The 20,170-nt window shown below is 36.9% G+C and overlaps 1 pseudogene; it reads left to right on the top strand.

The window, feature by feature from the left end:
- Positions 1-416: 416 nt before the first annotated feature.
- LOC120084901 lies at positions 417-1,837 on the top strand (annotated as a pseudogene).
- The last annotated feature ends 18,333 nt before the right edge of the window (positions 1,838-20,170 follow it).

Raw genomic sequence — 20,170 nt, 5'->3', positions numbered from 1 at the left:
AGGAGCGGTTTTATGAGAAGTGCTTCTCTGCTCATGTGAGGTACAACAAGCAGGCTAAGTTCATGAACTTGTAGCAAGGAACCGTGACAGTGGAAGAGTATGAAGAGGAGTTTGATAAATTGTCCATTTTTGCCCCTGACCTGGTGTCTACCGAAGCAAAAAGGGTTGAGAGGTTTGTATAAGGACTCCGAGACGGGGTGCGAGACATCGTGCAAGCCCTGGAGCCTCCCACCTATGCCGCAGTCTTCCGAGCGGCAACATGCGTGGGTTGTCCTTCAGAGGTAGAGTTCCTAAAGTCCTTGATAGAAGAACCGGCCCCCGACCAGAAGAGGAAGGTTGAGCAGAAAGCTCCGGGACCTCCGCAGAAGGTCCAGAGTACAAGCAGGTCGTTAGGGCTGTCTCTTATACACATCTAGATGTGTATAAGAGACAGGAGGAAGGTTGAGCAGAAAGCTCTGGGACCTCCGCAGAAGGTCCAGAGTACAAGCATGCCAGTAGGGAATGCTCAGCGACAGGCTACGACTTCAAGAAAAGTTTGGAGGGAATGGCCGGTGTGTAATTCTTGTGGAAAACGTCATTGGGGACGCTGTCTGATAGACACCGGGACATGTTTTAGATGTAAATAGGTAGGGCATACGGCAGACCAATGCCCTAGTAGTGGTTCTGGAAGTGTGGGGGGTCACCAGCAGTAGGGTCGAGTCTATGCCACAAGTCGTCGAGAGGTTGAGCACTCGGGAACAGTGGTGACAGGTACACTTCCAATCTTGGGACACTATGCCTTAACATTGTTTGACTCAGGCTCGTCCCACTCTTTCATTTCGTCTTTGTTTGTGAAGCATGCCATGTTAGTTTTGGAGCCTTTGGGCTATGTGTTGTCAATGTCTACACCGTCGGGAGAAATTATGATAGCCAGTGAAAAGATAAAAGAATGTTAGTTAGAGATAGCAAACCGCACCCTCGATGTGACCCTGATAGTATTAGACATGCGCAATTTTGATGTAATTCTGGGCATGGATTAGTTGGCTGCCAACCATGCTAGTATAGATTTTTCTCGTAAGGAGGTGAATTTTTACCCTCCTAGAGAAGCTAGCTTTAAGTTCAAAGGGGCCGGGACAATAGTTTTGCCTAAGGTGATTTCAGCAGTTAAGGCCAAGAGATTGTTTAGCCAAGGTGTCTGGAGTATATTGGTTAGTGTAGTTGACACAAGGGAAACCGAGGTTGCTCTAACCTCTGAACTAGTTGTGAGAGATTATCCTGATATATTCCCGGAAGAACTCTCAAGACTGCCTCCGCCAGAGTTGAAAGAATTAAAGGTGTAATTGTAGGAACTCCTTGATAAAGGATTTATACGACCCAATGTTTCCCCGTGGGATGCACCAGTATTGTTTGTGAAGAAAAATGATGGGTCATTACGTTAATGCATAGATTACAGGGAGTTGAATAAGGTGACCATTAAGAATAAGTACCTCCTTCCTAGAATCGATGACCTGTTTGACCAGTTACATGGTGCTACCGTATTCTCCAAGATTGACTATGGTCAGGTTGCCATCAGCTGAGGATCAGGGACAGTGATATTTCGAAGACTGCTTTCCGATTCAGATATGGGCATTACGAGTTCATTGTAATGTCTTTTGGTTTGACCAATGCTCCAGCGGTATTCATGGATTTGATGAACCGGATGTTCAAGGACTTCCTAGACACCTTTGTAATCGTTTTTATTGATGACATTTTGGTATACTCAAAGACAGAGGCGGAGCATGAGGAACATCTTAGGAAGGTCCTAGGAACACTACGGGAAAACAAGCTGTATGCAAAGTTTTCCAAGTGCGAGTTTTAGTTACGGAAGGTGTTCTTCCTTAGGCACATGGTGTTGAAAGACGGGGTTTCAGTGGATCCAGCTAAGATTGAGGTCGTTACCAATTGGCCTCGCCCTACGACGGTCAGTTAGGTGCATAGTTTCCTGGGTTTGGTTGGATACTATCGTAGGTTTGTAGAGAATTTCTTCAGTATGGCCATGCCGTTGACCCAGCTGACTAGGAAGGGAGCTTCATTTTTTTTGGAGCAAAGCGTGTAAGGACAGTTTTCAGGACCTCAAGCAGAGGTTGGTTTCAGCCTCGGTTCTCACTGTACCAGACAACTTCAGAAACTTCGTGATTTATAGTGATGCTTCCAAGAAAGGTTTGGGTTGTATGCTTATGCAACATGGTAGGGTGGTCGCCTATGCCTCCCGCAGGTTGAAGAACCATGAGCGCAACTATCCTACCCACAACTTGGAGTTGGCAGCAATAGTGTTTGCCTTGAAGATCTGGAGACACTACTTGTATGGGGAAAAGATCCAAGTGTTCACCGACCCCAAGAGTTTGAAACCAGAAGGAATTAAACATGAGGCAGTGCAGATGGCTCGAGTTGGTAAAGGATTATGACTACTAGATCCTCTACCACCCAGGTAAGGCGAATGTGGTAGCCGATGCCCTCAATCGAAAGGTAACTCATTCGGCCGCCTTGATCACTAAGTAGGTTCAGCTGTATAGAGACCTGGAACGAGCAGAGATTGTAGTGGGGGAAGTCATTTCGCAGCTAGCCCAGTTGATAGTGCAACCAACCTTGAGGCAGCGAATTATTGATGCTCAGCAGGGTGATCATGACTTGGTTCAAAAGTGTTGTCAGGTAGGGTCAGGTCAGGCAAGTGAATTTTCTATGTTAGTGGACAAGGGTCTTTTGTATCAGGGATGGTTGTGCATCCCAGCAGATGATGGCTTAAAAGGGGATTTGCTGGCGGAAGCTCATAACTTTCCATTCTCGATGCACCCAAGTAGTACCAAAATGTACCAAGATGTGAAACGATATTACTGGTGGCCCAATATGAAAAGGGAGATAACTGATTATGTCAGTAGATGTTTAGTTTGTCAGTAGGTGAAGGCCCCAAGGCAGAAGGTAGCAGACTTGCTACAACCTTTGGATGTGCCAGAGTGGAAATGTGAGAGTGTGGCTATGGATTTTATTATGGGATTACCCAGGACAACGAAGGGTTTCTCGGTGATTTGGGTGGTGATAGATAGACTTACCAAAGTGGCACATTTTATTCCAGGAAAGCCCGCGTACGTGGTGAGTAAGTGGGCTCAGTTGTACATGAAGGAGATAGTAAGGTTGCATGGTGTGCCAGCGTCAATTGTGTCCGACAGGGACCCTCGTTTCACCTCCAGTTTTTGGAAGAGCCTCCAGGCAGCTTTAGGGTCGCGGTTGAACTTTAGTACAACGTTTCACCCCCAAATTGATGGGCAAACAGAACGTTTAAATCAGACATTGGAGGACATGTTGCGCGCTTGTGCGTTGGAATGCTTACAATAATAGCTATCAGGCTACCATTGGTATGTCGCCGTTTGGAGCTCTTTATGGCAGAGGTTGTAGGTCTCCCGTTTGTTGGAGTGAGGTTGGGAAGAGGAAACTGGTGGGGACTGAGTTAGTGGAGTTGACGAATGAAGCCATGCAGAAAATCAGGGCTAGAATGCTAACAACACAAAGTAGACAGAAAAGTTACGCGAATGTCAGGCGAAAAGATTTGGAGTTCGAAGCAGGTGACAAGGTGTTCCTGAAAGTGGCGCTTATGAAGAGTGTCCTGAAGTTCGAGAAGAAGGGTAAGCTAAGTTCGTGTTTCGTAAGGCCATTCGAGATTTTGGAGCGGGTCGGTTATGTGGCTTACCGTTTGGCCTTGCCACCGTCCCTCTCCGCGGTCCATAATATATTTCATGTCTCCATGTTGAGGAAGTATTTAACGGACCCATCGTATATGGTGGACTTTGAGCCCTTGCAACTGAATGAGAACTTGAGTTACGAGGAAAGCCCGTGCAAGTTGTGGCCAGGGAGGTGAAAGTTTTGCGCAGCAAGGAAGTGCCACTGGTGAAGGTCCTGTGGCAGAATAATCAGTTTGAGGAAGCTACTTGGGAGCGAGAGGACGAGATGAGGGCACTGCATCCAGTGCTCTTCCAAGATTAGAACTTTCGATGATGAAAGTTTATTAAAAGGGGAAGAGTGTAATCTCCTAAAGTTATTCAGTAAAAACAAAAAAAAAATGAAAAAGGAGGAAATATTGGTTATTTTTAGAAGAGATGTAGGGTTTTAAGTGGCTTTGGGATGCGTGCAAAAAGAACAAAAAAAAAAATTAAAAAGGGTTTTTCTTTTTTCCTTTCTTTTCTTTCTTTCTTTCTTTCCTCCATAGCCGCCGCCGCCCCCCCACCCCCCCTCCGCTCACAGTTCACTTCGCCGGGTCGTCTTCTCTTCCGATCCGCCGCCGATTCGACTCGACCGCAAGCCGCGCCGCAAGCCTCAGTCGCGCCGTCAGCTCCGGATTCCGCGCCGATCCTGCTTTTGTTTCACGCGAGCCCAGCCCGCGCGAGCCTCTTCCGTGTCGCTTTTCGTCCGCCGCACGTCAATAGTCGAAGCCCAATGCGCCGGTTCAGAGCATCCTCGTTCGTTTTTGGTGCAACTCTCGGAATGTCGGTTGGTTGTTGTGGTTGATTTCTTCTGCAGCAGTCCGGCCGAATCGGTCTTTTGAGAGGTAAGTGTTTTCTTGTGACAGCCCATTGTTCCATTTGGGGATCTCTTGGGCGCTAATTTTGTTTATTGGTTTTCAAGTGAAGTGTGTTTGGTGATATGGGACATTCTCAAAGCGAGCTAGGTTTTGTTTTGGGACAGTATATGCGAATTATCATTGAGTGTAAGGTGGTATTAACTACTTTGAATTATATTTTTTTTTGTTGCCCTTTTAGCTTGCCGTTGTTAGGCCTGCTGTGAAATATTTTATTTCATATATGAAATCTGCTATGGGTGTTGTGCTGAATTCGATAAGTTGAATTTGAATTATTCTTGTTGTGATGGATCTGGATGTAAGGATTGAAGGACTCTGATAAGGTTGAAGCATGGATATAATGTATTAAGGCCTGAAGTGAGTACTGATGTATGAGTTATATAATAAGCTAAGGCTTGATGTATGAGTTATATAATAAGCTAAGGCTTGATGTATGAGTTATATAATATGCTAAGGCTTGATGTATGAATTATAAGTAGGCTGAAACAATTGATGGAAATATGGGGAATGGAGTTAAAATTTAATGTTGAGTCATGACCTTGATTATATGTTTATGTTTAAATATTTACTGATGTTTGTAAGCTTATGCCCATATGAGATTTTGTGACTGTTAGTATACCATTGGGCCATGCGCATCGCATGTGTGAGCCTTTGGGCCACACCCTATGTTTAAGTACATTTCTTTTTGGGATCACCACTTGTAATTATGTTGTGACCTTTGAGTCACTATGCCTTGGGTTCGCCCCTTATGCCTATGCCTATGTTTATGATGTCGTCGTATATTTTTGGTCCAATGGATAAACTAAATCACTGAGTGAGCCCAGTAGTGGACCACTTATTGAGTATATTTTTATACTCACCCTTTTTTCTCCCTAAGAGTAATTATGCTATGACCTTTGAGTATATTTTTATTGAGTAGTGGACCATTAGGACGTTTCACTGCTTCCACATATAGTATTATGTTTGAAATTCTAGTTTAGGAGTTAGGCGTCTTTCATTATTATGCAAAATATATTAATTTTATTATTTGACTATTTAATTTTTAACATTTGTTTTAGTAGAAATTAGGGGTACCCCGACCGGTAAATTATTTTATTTTATTTTTGCTTTAGTTTATTTACCATTATTTACTTATGTTTTCCTATCCTTGCTCGTTTGAGCATTATTAAATAAAATTTTTGGCTCTTTAATTTGATGATTTAAAAGACATTGTACGATTGAGTGAAGTAGCGTCCTAGAATATTGTAGGAAACTGGGGTCGTTACACTTTTGATCCTACCTTTTTGTCCTTTCCATAGGAGTATATTTAGCAAACCTAGTGACTACCTTCTCAATGCTACTAACAAGTAAGGAAGAGCAAGGATTAAGATTATAATTGTGCTATCAGTTCATGATCAAACACACTAAGCCAATTACTAAACCTTGATTTTTGAAGAATATATTAAATTTGTAAAGGTTGAACTAAAATTTAATATATTAACAAAACCTTAGTTTATCTAAAATTTGTAAGTTTAACCGACATATTAGTTCAGATGCCCAAAGATTGATCCCTAAGTCTTCAGAAATTCACAATCTCTCCATGAAAATTTATTCAAAACAAATCTCTAGAAACCATAATCCCGCAAAGAAACGAATAAATTCAAGCAATCAAGAATTTTGGTTTTGAATTACTAACATTGAATCTGATCGTGTATCAAATAACTGTCACTCTTGAATTTAATGAGAATTATTGATGTGCCCTGCTATGTTTCATAAATAATAATGATAATGTGCACTGCTATTGGAAGAAAGAAAGAAAAAGTTATGAATGAAACATAAACAACAAAGTTAATATATATATTAAATCAATGAATCAGAAGTATATATCTTTTTCATAGGTGCTCATCCCATGGCTGAAATAACTAATTCAGATTGGTTTGATTGCAAAAGAGGTTTCAGAGTGCAAGAAGAAAAAAAAATGAACTATCTTCTGTACATCCTCTTCCAATTCAATGGTATTATCAGGCTCAATCAATACATTATTAACACTTGCCAAAGAAGCTAAGTTTTATTGTAATAAATGTTGGAATTGGTGTCCTAATTCTCCTGGTGGTCTCGTAGTTTGTAAACTTTTTGTACACATTGTTATTAATAAAATAAATGTTATTTTATTTGCATTTACTCATATCCAATAAACTAAGATCCGTGGTTACTTCATGTAAACTTAAGCATGTATGTGAGACATACAAATGGATCATGCCTTAAATAATAACTTAATTGGTCTGTAGTATAAGGATAAAGGAGGTATTTTGTAGATATTTACAAGTGTTGTAAAGTGTTACAAATGGTCTGATCCTGACCATTTATGTGGAGACATGCGAGCGGGGGTGTAACGACCCGACCCCCTAAGACTTAAGTTAGGCCGTTACTAAATACATGCATACATGGAACTTAAAACGACACTCTTTTATGGTGAAATAAATGCTAAATAAATAAGGTAAGTGCAAAAGGCTTTCATTAAATTCAAATATTAAAAACAACAATAGGGTATCCATAAATCATAAATGATAATAAATAAGTCTGAAAACGATTCTTAATAGTAAGTTTCAAACATCAAAACTGAAAGTTAAGAAAAACATGAAAAAAAATCTAAATTTCATGAGCGAAAGCATAAAACTAGTCCCAGTAGCTTGATCAAGAATTCTGCTTGTCCATCGCCGGTGCATCTCTACCCTTACCTGAAAGTGCATCTCTACCCTTACCTGAAACAACAACATGAGAAAGAAAACAACATGAGAAAGAATGAGTACAAAATATTCAGTAAGTAATCCTACTACTGGGATCAGTTTAAGCATCTAAAACCATCCTAGTCCTCATGGGACACATATATACATGAAAAACTGAGTTCTATCCTACTGTAGCTAAATATGCCCACTACCTCTAGTGAATTCCGAAGGAAATACAATTTGGTGAATCCCGAAGGAAACACAAACTGGTGAATCCTAAAGGAAACACAAACTGGTGAATCCCGAAGGAAACACAATATCTGGTGAATCCCGAAGGAAACACAAACTGGTGGACATTCTAACTAATCAGTAAAACCACTATCACAATCTCGACATGGTTCTATAACATACATATACATCTCATCAATATGATTCTACAATATACATATAAATTTCTTCATCATAGCTTTACAACATATGTATGCATCTCATCCTCCTCAGATTCAACAGGATCTCCAATAAAAATAATATACTTAAATCATACTAGTATTCAAACATCTCTATGCACAACTAGCCCTTTTAAACTCTCATATTAGCAAGGCATACATAAACATCAAACTATTAATATATCCTCAGTAAATCATATTTGTCAATTCTTGACTCTAGTCATTTCAAACCTCAGTCAATGAAGGCAGACATAAATATCATGCTAACTAATAATCCTCAATAAATCATAATTATCATTGTCGGACATTAGAGCAGTTCCAATACTAAGATTACTTACCTTAACTTGGTAAAAACACAAAACAAAATCTCCTTAGAACTTCTTTAGCATACTTGAATCAACCTAAAGTTGTGGCTTGATCCAAGACAAATTTCAATACTCGATTTAATTAGCCAATCTAATCATGAATTAAATCCAAAATCAATAACTTAATTTTTCCACTATTACTCTTAATCCAAAAGAATAACCATCCAACAACTTACAAAACTTACCGATCTTCACCAATTTTCTACAAAACAAAATGGTATCTAGCTTGATGGTCAATGCCTCAAAACTTTCATACCTTGAAACTAAGTTTCAAACCAAAGAGAGGTTACTAATTTAACCCAAAATCAAAATGATGAACTTTATCCCCCAAATTATAAGGAAAAATAAGTCTTACCCAAGGTTTTCCTCAAAATTCTGGCAAAGATTAGGGCAATAGCGGCCGACAGCGCGTCAACTTGTGGCTGCCATAGATAGGCAGCGTGTGTTGCTATCAGACGACATAAATTGTTTAGGCTAGCGGCTGGTAGTGAGGGTCTTGCATGAGGAGGGTTTGCGAGAGTGGGAGAGAAGGAGAATTTCTAGTTTACAGATTTTATTCAGTAGCTATTATGAATAAACTAGAGCTTTAAACAACAATCAACCGTTCAAAATGAAACTCTATATGTCTCGAACTGGCTGACCAAATTTGGGAACGATCCAACGGTTCAAATTCTGGAATAGACAATTTTGTGGAAGAAAAACCGAATTGCTTTCTCCCCCAATTTTTGACCTTTTTCACTCTCATTTAATTTCGAAAAATCTCAATTCTTTTATTTTTTTCAAATTTTGAAAAGATAAATAAAATATTTTATCACAATATCTCCCAAATTTCCAAAGACTCTTTTAAATTTAGAAATCAATTAACTTTTCAAATTATCTTAATTTAGGCTTCAAAAACCAAAATTAAAGGGCACAAGATCCATCAATTTGATACAAATTAAATCCTTCCAAATATTTAAATCAATTTAAAACCATATAAAATTAATTATCTCTTTTATTTATTTATTTATTATTATTTTTTTAAGTTGACCCTAAAATTCAAAATCAAATGGAAGCAAAATTCAATATTTTCAAGATAATCAATTCAAATATCTAATCAATTAAATTTAATTTAACCAATAAAAGTTTTTTAATTATTTCAATTTAACCCCAATTTTCTAAATGAAAGGAAAATTTAAACTCAATAATTTTAGATAATTAACTTAAATTTTCCTGAAATTCGGGATGTTACATTCTTCCCTACTTAAGAAACTTTCGCCCTCGAAAGTTCAAGTCCTTAAAGGCTCGTGATACTTAGTTCTTATCTCATCCTCATATTTCCAAACTGCTTCTTTAGACTGATAATTCTACTAAATAACTTTTAATTAGCACTAACTCCACGTTTCAAAATGTCTTCACCTCCTACCATGGATTGTATAACTTATCTGAGATAATATCATGTTACTCTTTAATCTTAAAATAAACACATAACACCATTTAGACCCTCCTATGCACGAGTATGAAAATCTCACTTAAATGAGACTCTTGAAGTCCCCATAAAAATACATCCCCATAACCTCATAATAGCTGTAACCATTACCCAATGTCAGTTTCTAAGATAAAGACCTTCATGATTACATACATCTATATTGAGAATGTTCACACTCCATAGAGTGGGTCACCTCACTGTCCATGCAACAGAAAATATATCTCTCGTGGCATCTCAAGTCCAGGATTTAGAATTCGGATTCGGCATCTAATTGTCCTGACAATCCCCTGCAACCGAGATACGCTATCATATTCAATTCGTAATAGTTGATAAAAAGTCGCGTGAATCATCTTTCTTTCCTAATAAACAAAGCTGGTGTGCTCCAAGGCAAAACATTAAGGCACATATGAAACACTTTGTTAAATAGTTCTTGTATAAGTGACTTAGGCTATTCCAACTCTGCTAGAGTCCTTCTATGAGGAGCCTTAAGGATAGGAGTTGCTCTCAACTCAAGTTCATCTCTAGTGCTAGGAGTCATTCTGAGAGATCAAATTTACTCAACCTTAACACTCATATAACTTGTTTCTTACTTGGAGCTAGATTACTTTCACCTTCAAATAAAATCGATGGCTTCATTAATTCCTTATTCTAGATATTCGTGTCCACAACCAAAACCTCTAGACCTTGCTAATACCTTTCAACGTCTTCCCCCTCTTTAACGAGGCCTTACCCCTTCTATTTCCATAGTTTCTAGCAACTATTGCTACTAAACATCCTTTCATAAAACATTATTTCCTCCAATTCCACTAGAATTCAAAGAAGATTGCTTAGCACTTTTCCAATGCATGATAGTCTAGCTCAATCAAATTCTCATGCTAAAATTGAGTTCCATGACCAATAGTTTAGACATATGGTGACGGTAAATTGGAAGACACGAAAACAACCTTCCCTTGGACGCATCATGCGATGCATGTTCCTAAGATATGTGTTGATAGTCATGCATCGATGGTCATGTGTTGGAATGAAAAATACGTTAATCGAATGTATGCGATGACCATGCGTCCTACCACAAGTTTTCTTGCGTTCACACCAAGTATAACATGAGCGCAAGTTTCTTGGATAATCCGAGGCCGAACACAGGGACTTGTAGCTATATGTTTGCGATGATGTGCATGCGGCGGTTTGAATAAAAGAATGGAGGGGATGTTGCTATGTTAATCCTACTCCTACTCCTATCTAACAGACAACACAATGAGAATTATGCATGAAAGGTAAAGATGTGACAAACCTTGACATGAAATAAATGTATGGGAAAGTAAATAAAATGTGGAGATGTCTTCATTGCAAAACTTAAGAGTGATCGCAAGGGCAACCCTAGTCAACGCAAATTAATGCGATCATGCAACACCATACAATAGTAAACCACCTCTCGGTGCGAATGCTACAGCTTCTAATGCTAGAACGCATGCGATGTATGTGTAGAGGTGTCTATAGGGCCTACACATAAGCCTCTAATTCTTCTCTATGCGATGATACACAAACAAGGTGACCACATATCATCATTCCTATTCCTAGGGTGCACACGATGCAGTGTTGACAAATAGAGCTTATCTCTAAATTCCTATCTCTTGCTTATGCCGATTTAATCTCGCTCTCCCGAGTCTAGATTCTAACCTAACTCTCTTGAGTCATTAGGTTCTTTCTTTAGACTCTCTCTCAAGTAGCTCTAAAGGGATGTTGGGCGCAACATAAGACAAGACAAACGCATGAACTTGGTTGACACAAGATTGTTACTATCCTTAGTGAACAATGCATACCTTGCTTAATGCGTCCAACCACTTACCCTCTCGGGCAGTTGATTGTTGCTGACTTCACTCATAGACAAGCAATGCGTTAGGCCATAGACAGACGTTGCAGCAGCTTTACACTAAGCAAATAAGATTACTCACATACTCACACAATGCACACCTCTCGGTGGGTTGCTACGTATTTCATATTCCTAATCCATATGACTAAGTATGCAATACCTAAGCAATCTCACTAAGTGTTGCAATGAAAGTAAAGATGCTAAGAAAGAAGATGGAGATGAAGTTGAAGGAATAGAGAAATGCATTGAAAACACATTGTATTAATTTCTTAATTCAAAATGTCATACAATACAATATAGAAAAAGAAAGGAAAAGAAATGACCGACTGGAAGCAAAACTTTGCTTCCAGCGAATGCACGTCAAGGCTGCTGGTGGTGTCATAGATGGGTGGAGGAGCTGACTTTCTCGAGATCTAACTCCGGTCGTCACTCGGAATGGATGAAAGAGGTGAAGAACTCTCAGACGTCTTCTCGTTTGTCTGGATCGCATGGATCCGCCATAGGCGAACCTTAGGTAAAAACCTTGGATAAAATGAATTTCAGCTGATCGACTTCTATTTATAGAGCTTGGGTTGCCGACAGCATTGATTGGACTGCTCTGAGTTTGACGTTCGGCGCGTTCTGAACCTCTGCCACCAACGGTGCGGTAGGTAAAATGTCAGCATCAGCTTTAGATTTTCTTGAGGTAGATGCGTTGATATGTTCATTCCGCCTACCTTACGTTGATCCCATTAGAATGCATTGTCGCGTAGCCATAGTCATTCAATGGCCGCATTCACTTAACACCGCAACTGTACATGATGACCGCAATCGCTTGACGGGCACAATTCGCATGCAATGGATGCATACAGCTAATTACCGCAACATCCATGCATTGATCGATGCGTTTGCCTTGCGATGGAGTGTTTCTCCACATGCAGTCGTCTATGCGATGGTCTGATTTTTGCGTTTGTGTTCATCTCCTGCATTGGCTACAAAAATAGAACATTGAACGCATAATTAATGCAAAATAATGGGCTAGCTGAGATTCGACATGCTGATCGATGCAAGCTCATATTCTTGTGAATTCCTATGACGCATATTCTGCCTAACAACCTTCATAATTCTAAGTAAAAGGCCTAAGATGTCATGTATTTCTACATGTCATCAGCAGAATATCCATTGAACCAACAAATACTAAGATCCATAGTTCCAAATAGTAATGAGATTGTTCATACCAACTTTAAAGGTTCGTAAACACATATTTCCTATCTTGGACATCAAACCAAACCTTTGTTCTTAATCTCAAAACATCAATCCCCCTTACCTTCTCAAAACAACAAAATATTTCTCAAATCCTTTCATCTTCCCTTATCTTTTCCAAGACCAATAAATCCAAGATGCTCTATTTCACTTTCCTAGTGAAATATATTTGTACCAAAACATGTGACTATTCGAATCCCTTTTCACAGTCTACAGTCCAACAACCTAAGCAAGCTATATATATATATATATATATACTGCAGTCCAAAGTTCTAAATAGTAATAAGAGATTCCTCCTTTACACTAAATCCAACGCCTCTTTTACACTAAAACCAACGCCTTATATCCACCCATATCATGTTTTAAAATCCAAACCATACTTAACTATTTGGGAGTCTTGAATGCATTAATTTCCATTTATCTCCCTAAATAAATAAAACTTTCCTTAAATACTTTTATTTTTCTTCATATTTATCCTTGCTTAACCCAACAACTTGAAGGTGCACTTTTCACTTCTAGAGTGAAATATAATCCCTAAACTAAGACATATGACTCTTTATACCCTTTTTCATAAATCTAAAATTCCATTCCAAACTTGGAACCATAGTAGAGTATTCCCACAAGATCACATTACTTTTATACTTCAAAACGTTTATCTTTCCTCTTGGCATGGTTAATTAAACTTGAACATCTTCATTGCAACAAACACATAGTGCAAACCCAAACACCTTAAGAATTTTCAATCCAATAACTCGTTTTCTCCCATCTAAAGGCAACTATAAATTCAACCATCTTAGCATTCCTTGACCAATTCATCTTACCTAGGTCTTGTAAAGTGTTCCTCATACTATCGCTTTATGCTCCATCTAGTAATTCTTCTTCCTTTTAGGCACGTTACATAAAGAACCAAAACACCATACATTACTCGCTCCACCAACTTTGATACCATGAAAGTGATCATGACCTATTAATCCTTTCAAATTTTTTTCTTGGAACATTTTGACTTTAATATTTAGTAATCCTTAATAAAATTTATAGTCTCTTCTTCACCTCTTTCTTATCTTATAAAGAAACTTTAATTTCATAACTAAGAACGTGTGCCTTGTGATAAAGTTCCTTGTAGCACCACTAGTTTTATTCTCGTAATGCAAAACTTAATATTATTCCCCAGTGAATTTCCAATTCACCTACCTTATTTTATTGCTTAACCAAATGCATCCATTTTTTTTCTTTCATGTCATAAGTGCATAACAGTTCATAGTTCTATCAGGTTTCAATATCCCTGAACCAAAATATATGTCCGTTTCTAATAGTCCTTCCATGAATTAAACTAACGTCAAATGACCTTATTATGATTCTTCTTTCTTTCTATAATACCAAAACAAAATAGCCATCTCATACTAACTTCTTTCAGGTCATTAAACTAGCAATAACAATCAGTCAATACATAAAGCTTAGACATGAAGGCTTTTAAACACATCTTCCATAAAATATTTAATGAAAGAACATACCTGGCGAGGACGAAGGATCCGTGAATAGCCATAAAGGATACAAAACTAAGACTTATATCGTAAGTCAGTCTATAGAACCTAAAACTTAGGCTCTGATACCAACTGTAATGACTCGACACCCTAAGACTTAAGTTAGGCCGTTACTAAATACATGCATGCATGGAACTTAAAACGACACTCTTTTATGGTGAAATAAATGCTAAATAAATAAGGTGAGTGCAAAAAGCTTTCATTAAATTCAAATATTAAAAACAACAATAGGGTACCCATAAATCATAAATGATAATAAATAATTCTGAAAACGATTCTTAATAGTAAGTTTCAAACATTAAAACTGAAAGTTAAGAAAAATATGAAAAAAAATCTAAATCTCATGAGCGGAAGCATAAAACTAGTCCCAGTAGCTCGATCACGAATTCTACTTGTCCATCGTTGGTACATCTCTACCCTTACTTGAAACAACAACATGAGAAAAAATGCGTAGAAAATACTCAGTAAGTAACCCCACTACTGGGGTCAGTTTAGGCATCTATGTCCTCTAGATGCCTACCTCTAGTGGAACATATACACTGTCCTAGTCCTCATGGGACACATACATACATGAAAAACTGAGTTCTTTCCTACTATAGCTAAATATGCTCACTACCTCTGGTAAATCTCAAAGGAAACACAATCTGGTGAATTCCGAAGGAAACACAATATCTGGTCAATCCCGAAGGAAACACAAATTGGTGAATCCCGAAGGAAATACAATATCTAGTGAATCCCGAAGGAAACACAAACTGGTAAATCCCGAAGGAAACACAAACTGGTGAATCCCAAAGGAAACACAAACTGGTGGGCATTCTAACTAATCAGTAAAATCACTATCACAATTTCGACATGGTTCTATAACATACATATACATCTCATCATCATGATTCTACAATATACATATAAATTTCTTCATCATAGCTTTACAACATGTGTATACATCTCATCCTCTTCAGATTCAGTAGGATCTCCAATAAAAATAATATACTCAAATCATACTAGTATTCAAACATCTCTATGCACAACTAGCCTTTTTAAACTCTCATATCAGCAAGGCATACATAAACATCAAACTATCAATATATCCTCAGTAAATCATATTTGTCAATTCCTGACTCTAGTCATTTCAAACCTCAGTCAATGGAGGCAGACATAAATATCATGCTAACTAATAATCCTCAATAAATCATAATTATCATTGTCGGGCACTAGGGCAGTTCCAGTAGTAAGACTACTTACCTCGACTTGGTAAAAATGCAAAACAAAATCTTCTTAGAACTTCTTTAACACACTTGAATCAACCTAAAGTTGTGGCTTGGTCTAAGAAAAATTCCAATACTCGATTTAATTAGCTAATCTGATCATAAATTAAATCCAAAATCAATAATTTAATTTTCCCATTATTACTCTCAATTCAAAAGTATAACCATCCAACAACTTATAAAACTTACCGATCTTCACCAATTTTCTGCAAAACAAAATGGTATCTAGCTTAATGGTGAATGCCTCAAAACTTTCATACCTTGAATCTAAGTTTCAAACCAAAGAGAGGTTACTAATTTAACCCAAAATCAAAGGGGTGAACTTCATCTCCCAAATTATAAGGAAAAAAAGTCTTACCCAAGATTTTCCTCAAAATTCCGGGAAAGATCGGGGCAATGGCGACCGACGACATGTCGACTTGTGGTTGCCATAGATAGGCAGCGTGTGTTTCAGTTGGACGACATAAATTGTTTAGGCTAGCGGCTGGTAGTGAGGGTCTTGCATGAGGAGGGTTTGCGAGAGTGGGAGAGAAGGAGAATTTCTAGTTTACAGATTTTATTTAGCAGTGATTACGAATAAATCAGAGCTTCAAACAATAATCCAACCATTCAAAATGAAACACTATATGTCTCGAACAGGCTGACCAAATTTGAGTACGATCCAACGGTTCAAACTCTAGAAATTGATATTTTTGTGAAAGCTGTCGTTGAAAAACCGAATTGCTTTCTCCTCCAATTTTTTTACCTTTTTCATTCTTATTTAATTTCGAAAAAATCTCAATTATTTTATTTTTTCCAAATTTTAAAAATATAAATAAAATATTTTATCATAATATCTCCAAAATCTCCAAAGATTCTATTAAATTTAGAAATCAATTAACTTTTCAAATTATCTTAATTTAGGCTTCAAAAACCAAAATTAAAGGGCATAAGATCCATCAATTTGATATAAATTAAATCATTCCAAATATTTAAATCAATTCAAAACCACATGAAATTAATTATCTCTTTTATTTTATTTATTTATTATTATTTTTTTAAGTTGACTTTAAAATCCAAAATCAAAGGGAAGCAAAATTCAATATTTTCAAGATAATCAGTTCAAATATCTAATCGATTAAATTCAATTTAACCAAAAAAAGTTTTTCAATTATTTCAATTTAACCCCAATTTTTCAAAAGAAAGAGAAATTTATACTCGATAATTTTAGATAATTAACTTAAATTTTCTTGAAATTCGGGATGTTACAAGGGGTGTCCTATACAAAGAATTTGTATAAGACCGGACCACGAGGTGATTAGTCTCTTTATATAACGTCGTTGATAATTGAGACTTACATTTCACTAAAATGACCATAGGTGACATGATCTTAATCTTGAGTTTTTGAGAACCCCTACCTATGAGGGCGGTCCTTTGATTAGTATGAGTGAGAGTAGCCAGATCGTCAACTCAACAAGTCTACCTTTTTTGGATTCGTCTGATTGGGGAGTTGGGAACTCAGAACACAAGACGAAATTCACTCCTTCCTCGAAGCAGTAGTAAGTAGATAAATGGCTCCTTTAAGGGCTAATCCCGAGTCTTGAACATAGTGGTCACACCCTCTCTTTGGAAGAGAGGACTCGGTCATAGTAGGACTATGGCTTATTGTTCATTAGAAGAATCAATGGTACTTAAAGAGTTAGATGTAACTATAGGGAAAAAAGGGTAAATTGGCTTAACTGTACTTACGAATGATTTGTGAAAGGTTATCGCACTGTTGATTGGTTATATGGACACATAAATATATATGTAATGAGAAGAGTGCAGCTGTCGGTCTTTAGTATAGTGTTTTGTAGTTAACGAATGGTGGATCTTGCGACTAAAGAGTTTAGTTAATTATTCACGTACCGTTGGAGCTTCAAGCCACAGGTCCATAAAGTCCCCTTGGTAGCTCAATGGGTTCAAGTTGAGAATAAGATTTTGGTTAGTTTGAAGTGTTCAAATTAACAAGAGGAAATTCAATTATATGTGATATAATTGGTGTGATGTATGAGATACATTAATTGGAGGAATTAATATAAATATGATTTATATTAAGTACCATAAAATAGAAAAAGAACTATGATTTTTATGTTTTCATTAGTTATCATATTTATTTATAATATATTAATTATATGATAATTAATTCTTTTTGTTTAATAAGGGAGGTTATTGAAAGTTAACCGTGAGATAAAAAGGAAAATTGTTTTCTAAAATTAGAAGTTGATTCACTCGGAAGAATCTCACGGAATAGGCTATCAAGTAAAAATTGTTTTTAGTAAGCGATAACCATTGAGAATCTACACGATCTCTTAGAGTTGACTATACGACAGTTGCTCGTTGATCGTTGCTACACGATCGAGTAGCAAAGTCTATGCGATGGCTTCTGTTTACTAAACGATCGAGTACATTGTCTATGCGATAGACAAGGCTCATATCTCCCACTTACTCGATTGTCTACTCGATCCCATACCTCATTTCTTCCTCAATCTAAAATCATACAGAGCCCACAACTCCTGGATTCTCACACAGATAATACCAAGGTAACATTTGTGGTGGTGTTCTAACTCTATTCGTGAATCGAGTTGGACTTGATTGGGTTCGAGAAGGATTCGGTTGTTCGTGTTGTTGGTGTTCTGTTCGTTGCGTTCGAGGGCTGTGTTGGACGCATAGAAGATTGGTCAAGGGATACTTGAGGAATGGTTCTTAAAAAATATGCATACTCTATCCCTTGAATGCTATTGTAGCATGCTGTAATTTCTGTTTATGCATAATCTGTTCGTTTTCAATTAGACTGTGGTTGTTGTGTTCATTCTGAATAGAATTTGGAACGTTCCACTTCTGTTGCTCATGGAGATCTCTGTTTGTGATTTCCTTCAATAACATCATTTGATAAGTTTAGCACTCTTGATGGACTCTAAGAGTTGACAGTAAATCACAGTTTCGTTTATAGAGTTTATCGAACAACAAGAATCGCCTAAGTTCATACCTCCTAATGAATCTCGAAAGGCAGAAGAAAGACATTATTGCCACACTGGCGAGCAAAAATTTGAACAATGTGATCAAACAATCTTGTGTGATTGTTGCCATAGGAAGCACAAGGCATACCAAAATCGGTCTACAGAGCCAACACACATAAAAACATAAATTGAAAAAAAAAGGACAATCAAATATAATCATACAATACAACAAAAAAATTGACAAAATTATCTTACGTAGGCGGAGACGACGGAGGAGATAACAGACAGGCAACAAAGTGATCGAAAGGCAGAGCAACCTAGTGGAGATAACCAGAAGTGACGATGGGTTTAAGAGAATAAGAGAATTAAACTCTAGAGAAGTGGATAGAGTGATTCTATGCGAGAATTAAGCCCTAGAGAATGGTTTTTTCCTTTTCTAAATTAGAAAAGAAATCTTTTTAAAAGATTTTTAAATTCCGTCGATAAATATTGATTTTTTTTTCAAAGACTCTAAATAACTTTCAGTAAAAGTAGGTATTTTCAAAGGTTTGTTAAATGTTAAATACCTTCCATAAAAGTTAAACCATTTTTCCTATTTAATAAATATTATCTTCTTAAAAAAATTAATAATTTTTGGTAAGAATATATATATATTAAAGGTTTTGTAAAAATCTTCGTAATATATTTTGAAAAGGTTCTTAAAATCCTTTAATAAATGCATATTATTTTCAAAGGTCACAATAACCTTCAATAAAATTTAGATATTTTTCAAAGGTTTTCTAAAAACCTTCGATAAAGGGTAATATATTTTCCAAAGATTCTTAAATTCCTTTGATAAATGTAAATCTTTTTCGAAAGTTTCTTATAAGGTTATATATTTTTCAAAAGTTTTTAAACCCTTCGATAAAGAATAATATATTTTTCAAAGGTTTTTAAATCATTTGTTAAATATAGTGTTTAAATAACCTTTGATAAAATTAGATATTTTTCAATGGTTTTTTCAACACCTCCAATAAATATTTATCTTTTTTTTAAGGTTTTCATTCACTTTCGATAAAAAAAAATACATATTACTTGAAGGTTTTTCCAATATCTCCGATAAATGTATATCTTTTTCGAAGGATTTTAATAACCTCCAATAAAAGATGGTCGAAATAGGTTAATTTTTTTGTAGTGGCACGCCGATGTGTCCTACTATTTGCCACCCACTGTAGTTGTCGTGCCGCTGCTGTTGTGACCCACTCGCCGCCATTGACAACGACCATCGGTTATCAAAGTTCGTTGCCGCACGCCGCCATCTTCCTCGAAATCCTAGATATTATGGGTAAGGGTTTCGTTTGGAGGATTTAATGAGTTTCTTTGGGTGCTTGACTAAGTTTTTGGAATGCACATTGAGTTTGATTTTAGTTTTGACTTAATATTTAGTTTACCCATAATATTTAGAGGCTAATTTAGAGTTTTGAAGGACTTTGAGGTGCTATCTAGCGGGATTAAAGTTGTTTGACCAATTCTTGGTAAGTTAAGGTTTCAAAAAAACCCTTTTGTTTGGGTTAATGTTGCTGGAATTTGGGTTCTAATCCTTGGAATTAAATGTTGCATGGGTCTGGTTTACTGTTTGAAGTTTGGAAGTAATTTAGGGTCAAACTACAAATTAGATATAATTATAAGATGGGTTTATGTGTGGAATTAAGCCAAGAGTTGAAATTAA

Source organism: Benincasa hispida, chromosome 9, assembly GCF_009727055.1.
Source record: "Benincasa hispida cultivar B227 chromosome 9, ASM972705v1, whole genome shotgun sequence".
NCBI classification, from domain to species: domain Eukaryota; kingdom Viridiplantae; phylum Streptophyta; class Magnoliopsida; order Cucurbitales; family Cucurbitaceae; genus Benincasa; species Benincasa hispida.
The sequence above is the reverse complement of the archived record's forward strand: the minus strand, read 5'-3'. Positions and strand labels throughout refer to the sequence as shown.